This window comes from Tamandua tetradactyla, chromosome 1, assembly GCF_023851605.1.
Source record: "Tamandua tetradactyla isolate mTamTet1 chromosome 1, mTamTet1.pri, whole genome shotgun sequence".
In the NCBI taxonomy this organism is placed as follows: domain Eukaryota; kingdom Metazoa; phylum Chordata; class Mammalia; order Pilosa; family Myrmecophagidae; genus Tamandua; species Tamandua tetradactyla.
This window is the reverse complement of record NC_135327.1, coordinates 794686-801006: the sequence shown is the minus strand read 5'-3', so window position 1 is coordinate 801006 and position 6321 is coordinate 794686. Positions and strand designations below refer to the sequence as shown.

At 49.9% G+C, this 6321-nt stretch overlaps 2 pseudogenes; both read left to right on the top strand.

Annotated features, from left to right (window-relative positions):
- The first annotated feature begins 570 nt into the window (after nucleotides 1–570).
- Nucleotides 571–1020, top strand: LOC143688492 (coactosin-like protein pseudogene; annotated as a pseudogene).
- A 3349-nt stretch (nucleotides 1021–4369) lies between these two features.
- LOC143679969 (embryonal Fyn-associated substrate pseudogene) lies at nucleotides 4370–5976 on the top strand (annotated as a pseudogene).
- Nucleotides 5977–6321: the final 345 nt, after the last annotated feature.

The following is a 6321-nucleotide window of genomic DNA, read 5'->3' as shown; positions in this document are numbered from 1 at the left end:
CCAGGCCTTTGGAGATGCAGAAAGTCACCCCGGGGAAAGATGTTGGAACCCAGAGGCCTGGAAAGAAGGCCAGCAGAGACCATCCTGTGCCTTCCACATAAGAAAGAACCTCAGTGGAAAGTTAGCTGCCTTTCCTCTGAAGAACCAACAAAATAAATCCCCTTTTATTAAAAGCCAATCTGTCTCTGGTGTGTTGCATTCCGGCAGCTAGCAAACTAGAACACACACCCTTACATACACAATTTAATTTACTGAGGATTCTAGAAATCTGGCTTAAAGTTAAAAAGTTCATAAAAATTCATATAAGAGTTTTGTGAACCTCTTCCCACTAATCATCAATAAATGATCATGGACAATTACACTCTACTCCTTCTCATGATTCCACTGAAATGATCATAAAGACATTCCTTTAAAAGGTTGAAACTCAAGGATAAATAAAATTGATAGGGAGTCTCAGAGGCCACCGCACCGGGACCCCGTCGCCCGCCATCGCTGTCGCTGTCGCCACCACCCCGCCCGCCCACCCGCCGCGCTTCTGACCCCTGCGGCCGGCCCGGGGCGTGCTCGGTCCGTGGCAATGGCCACGAGGATCGACAAGGAGGCCTGCCACGCGGTGTACAACCTGGTGCGCGACGACGACTCGGCGGTCATCTGGGTGACTTTTAAGTACGACGACCCCACCATCGTGCCAGGGGAGCAGGGAGCGGAGTATCAGGACTTCTCCAGCAGTGCACCGATGACGTCCGGCTATTCGCCTTTGTGCGCTTTACCACGGGGGACACCATGAGCAAGAGGTCCAAGTTCGCCCTCATCACGTGGATCGGCGAGGACGTCAGCGGGCTGCAGCGAGCCAAAACCGGAACGGACAAGACCCTGGTGAAGGAGGTCGTCCAGAATTTCGCTGAAGAGTTTGTGATCAGCGACCGAAAGGAGCTGGAGGAAGATTTCATCAAGAACGAGCTGAAGAAGGCAGGAGGAGCCGACTATGATGCTCAGGCGGAGTAGCCCCGGCCCCCGCGCCTGCCCCCGCCACGGCATCGCTGCCCCCGGGGGACCGGCCCGGCCGGCCTCAGCTACCAGCCGCCCACCCGCCCGCCAGGGAGAGGAGGAGCCACGAGAGGCATCAGCCGCCACCCCAGCCTGCAGCCCCGCCCTGAGCCTGCAGCCCCGCCCCCTCACCCACCTGCTCTGTTCTGTCTCATGAAGCTCATGGAATGTCTTTCTTTTCTTTTCTTCCCTTTTTTTTTGTTCTAAAGAAAAAAATGTGTTTTAATGCCAAGGTCACATATGTCATCAAGTTTGAGGTGCCCCCTGCAGTCACCCCTTTTCCTGGCCTCTCACGCTTGCTGCAGCGTGTCTACTCTGCCCACCAGGACCCTGGGCTGCCTCTGCAGCTGGGGCCAGGGCTACCACCTTGTTTTTGGGTTGTGCCCTCCCATTTACCACTGAGACCGCTGAGCTGCGAGCTTTGCCCGTCCAGTTCCACTTTTGTTAGAACAGACTGCTCACACATGTATCCCTTGGTCAGGCTCAGACCTGCTGAAATTTGCTCCTGGGTCCCTTGGCCCCACCCCAATCAGAGCTGCCCAAGCTACACATCCAACTGAGGCTGCATTGCTTGACAGTCAGAAGTTTGGGTCTGGTTTGGACCAATTCAGAAGAGAGAAAACTTGCCTTTAAACTTGCCTGGCAATGGCTTTGCCACATGGTATGGCGTCGCCCGTTCCCACCCTTTGGATGGAAGGATAGTATGGAGAGAGGAGCAAAGGTCTGAATCCCAGAAGTTGATGGGAGGGGGTCTCAGATTCATTGCAGGGGCTCCCAAAGCAACGAGGATTTTGGGGACAGAGGCCCAGGGAGGAGAATGGGAATTTAAGTAGAACCGAGAACTGATTTCTTACTTTCTGAAAGGTCCTCTGCAAAGGAGTAGGGTGGCTGGGGCCGGAGAGCCTGCTCCGTTACCTCTGCTGTGCTGTGAGCGGAACTCCTGGCACTCAAGGGGACCTGAATGCCTGTGGTTTTATCCCAAGCTCTCCACCACAAGTGCAAGGATTTTTTAATATATATATATAAAGAAAGATCTGATTGGCTCGATTTTTTCATGAGCATATTTTATATGATTATTTTTCTTTTATTCCTGGCTCATTTCATTTGGGGGAGAAAATCTGTACTGTACTGGGGTGGTGACAAACATCTGCACTCAAACAGTTTACAGAAATAAATTGGTTTTTTGGTTGTTTTTTTAAAAAAAAAAAAGAAAGAAAATTGATAGGAAGAAAATCACAATAAAATTTTGTTAGGTAGAATGCAGATTATCAGCAAAGATGCACTCCATCCCAATGAAGGCATAATACAAGAAATAAGAAGACATGCAGTTCCCCAAATAGGGATTTCACTATATAAAAAACACAAGTGGAATTGTTGAGATGAAGGTAAAGGGCAAACTCAAGTTCTTATCGGAGCAAGAGAAAGGAAAGCTCCAGGATCAATTGACATCTTCCCACAAGGGACCTTTTCATCTGTTAGGTGCAGTAGGCTCAGCACCTTGGGTCCGTACCATGGTTCTGGACCAACACAATTTTGCACTTTAATAGCTTTTAAAAATTAGGAGGGAAAGATGAATGGAATAACAATGAGTATATAATAATGGATTAACCTGGATTACAATAATCTTTACACCAACATAGTTGTAAGATATTTTTATATTTCTTATGAAGGGAAGAGATGACAAAGACTAACATTCCTGGAGCCACAAAAGTCTTAATGCAGCTCCAGGCCAAAGGAAAAGTTAAAAAAGAAACAACCTAAGTAGATAATTTTGTTAGAATTGAAATGTGATTTATACTTCCATCAAAATTTAGGGGAATGGATTATTGATAAATACCTAGAATACGAGCAGATGAGAATCAAGAAAACACGTAGTGAGGGAAAACACAACTTCTCTAGCAGAAAAGAGAAATAATCCAACTACACCATAAATTCAGCTCTGAATATACATTGTTAAACTCTGAAATTGATATAAAATTATGCCATTTCTAGATTAGGATGATGGGAGAAGGGGATATTTGTCAAGTGGAAATGCAGCCAGCTCTTCACCTTCTATAGTAGGAAGTAAATGGGTAAGAATTAAATGGAAAAAGTAAGAAACAGTGTTAGAGACATGTTATAGAAATATAAAGGTAAATAATAGATGAAAGTTGTTGCTTTGGGGAATGAAAATTAAAACTGGAGAAGACTGGAACAAGGGGTTTTGCCTTATATAACATAATATTTTGCCTGTTTGAATAAGTGTGTACCTTATGAACACATACGTTAATTCAATGAAATTTAAAATTACTGGCATATTTAATTGAAGAATTTTCAGTTTCTCTGTTTATACATTTAAATTCTTAAAGATTAGGAACTGCAAAAGTGACTGAACTATACACTAAAACGCACGGAAGCCATGAAATGTGTTCATGGAACCTTAAAGAGAAGATTGAGTAGGCAGTGAGGCCAAGCAAAAAAAAGATGAACAGACAAATACTGCAAAAAGAGAAGAATGACCGAAAATAAAGTAAAAAATGCTAAAATCAATTAAACAGAAGGGCAAGAAGTAAATAGTCAGTACTTTAGTTGTATTTAATATAGAGAACGAAATATAATGTAATAGGAATCCCTTAAGACGGACACCGTGGAAAAGGCTGAACAATAGAATAAATATTATAGTATTTTATTAATAAATATTGTGAACTCCTAAAGTGTCATTTATTAGATGAGGTTACTAGTTATATATTTTTTAAAAAACCTTGAAAATATTTGACAATCTATTCCCAGGATTTTTGCAACTTCTTTTGCTTTGCGGCCTTTCTCTTGATTCCCAGAGACACCTGGGCTCTCCCAAGGCCGGCCCGCTGCAGTCCCCAGCGCACGAACCACAGCCCTGGGAACGCGGCTCCCCCGCGCGGCTCCGGGAGGGAGAGGGTTGGCGCCTAAACGCATTCGCCTGGCCCAACCGCCCAGCCCTCTGGGCCGACCCGAGCGTCCGAAAAAGCGACGAGCGCAGCTCCAGCTCCTCCCTCCTCGCCTGGCCGGGCTGTGGAAAGCTGCTTTCGGCCCTTTCGGACCCCGGGGCCTTCGCAGCCTTGGGCGAGTAGCTCCGGGGGCCTTGCCAACCCGGCAGCTCGCGGGAAGCCCTGGCGACCCGCAAAGCGCTCGCCATTGGGCGAGTCTCTTAGCGGCGCCTGGGCCGTACTCGCTCGGTCTCCTGCCAGGCAAGGATGCCTCTCATTTGGGGACCTTTGTGGGTTTTCTTTCTCCTCCTCCCACCTTGGTGGAAGCCACGACTCAGGCTCTCCCACTGGGACCCGCCTCGTCGCCTGGAGGCTGTGGACCAATGGAGCCCGGCAGCTGCTGCTGAAGTTAGCGAAACCGATCCTGGTCTGTAGCAGGGCGTGCTTGGGAGTTCCAGACCATGGCAATAGGCACATTCGCCCAGCTGGAATGGGCACTCTACAAAAACACTGCTGAGACTCTCCAGGAGCTGTCTTTCCCTGAGGGGACGTGCTGAGGGTACTGCAGAGGCAGGGCACTGGAGGGCTGGATAGCTGGTGCCTCTGCTCCCTGCACGGCCAGTAGGGCATTGTGCTCTCCAACAGAGTGAAGCTCCTTCTTGCTGACCCAATATCCAAGTTCAGCCTCTCTCAGGCGCCCGCAGCCCTGCCATTATCTGAGCATGGCCATGTAGTACCACCCCCAGTTCAGCCCTGTCCCACCTCAGGACATCTGGTTGGCCCCTGCCTGCTCTCCCCTGATCCCATCTACAAGGTCCTCAGAGGCAATAGGACCCAGCTGGCTCTCCCAAAGACTCCTTGGAGATCTATGATGTGCCCGCCCCCCCACTGCCCTCCGGGTTCCTGCCAGTGACCGCTATGACTCTCTCTCCCCCTTTATCTACCCTCCCACCTGGGTGACCCTACACTTCACAGGAGAAGATGAGGCTCCCTATGCAAAACCAACTACAGAAATGAAGCCAGATCTGAATTGGGAGTGGGGCTGGGAACCAGCCACCCCCTCATACACTGCCCCCCCAAACTGAAATAGATATCAGCCCTTCTCAATCTATATGAGGTACCCAAGGACATGCTGGCCAATGAGGGAGGTAGGGGTGAGGGCATCTACCATTTGTGCTTGCTGGGCCCAGAGGCACCTCCTTCTCCAGAGCCCCCAGGAGTCTCAGCCTCCAATGACCTGGACACCTTGACACTGCTTCTGGCCAGAAGCTATCCCCAATCCACACACCCTGGGTGCCCTTGGTTGAGAGCCTATCCCTCTGCCCTCTACCTGCCCTGCCTGTCTAGAGGCTCCCAGCCCTTCTTCAGCTCCCTCTGAAGGGCCAGAAGGGCAGTATCCAAGACTGGCCCCTACCCCCACCTGTACCCCCACCCCTGCCTCACCCGCCTGGCTAGGGGCCGTCCACAGTAGAAGGGACTCCAGTGGGTGGGGAAGTGGAGGATGATCCAGCAGGACACAACAATTAGTACGAGTCATCCTGCTGGCTGAGGACTATGACTTCATTCACTTGAAAGGCATGGATAAAACTCAGAGGTCTAGGCCTGTGGATAAAGTCTTCTGCGGGGATCCTGAACTGCTGGAGAGGGAGCTGTTGGAGCAGCAGGAGACCTTGTCCCCATAGGAGCTGCTGGCTGGCCTGCCAAAGATCTTCAGCTCCTGCACTTACAGTGCCAGAGCCACTATTCTGCACTGTGGGCAGCCGTGGCAGCCCTGATGTCCAGCACCTGGGCCCGCCAAGCCCCCAGGCTCCTTCTTGCCCCATGGCAACTGGGTAGTGGTGGCAGCTCACTGCATGGTGTTTGTTAGGGACTCCTGGGATGGCTGGCAACATCTGCTCCTCTGTGAGCACAAGTCAGGGCTGAAGGCATGGCTCTGCACCAAGCAGGCCCTGAGTGGCTTGGAGCATTGCCATTCAGATACTAGGAGGGGCAGATGTATCTTTCCCCCTTTCTACCCTTTCTAGGCATCTCAGCCTCTGGAAGAGGCATCACCTTCCCCTAACCCACAGCTTTTTGTATGAGCCATTATGTATAAATTATTTATATTTAATATTATTCTCTCTTTTGTTAGGGGCAGGAACCGCACCCTCTGAGGTAGAGAGAAACTGGACTCTTCCCTCCTCAACCTGAGGTGGAAGTCCCTGACCACTGCACTAGCCATCTGCCCCCACAAGCACAGCTCCACAGAAGTCAGGTGCCAGAAGTCTAGGATCAGTGGCACCTCTGTCTTAGCCTGTTTCTTGGCCCCAGAACATCACTGTTAGCTGAG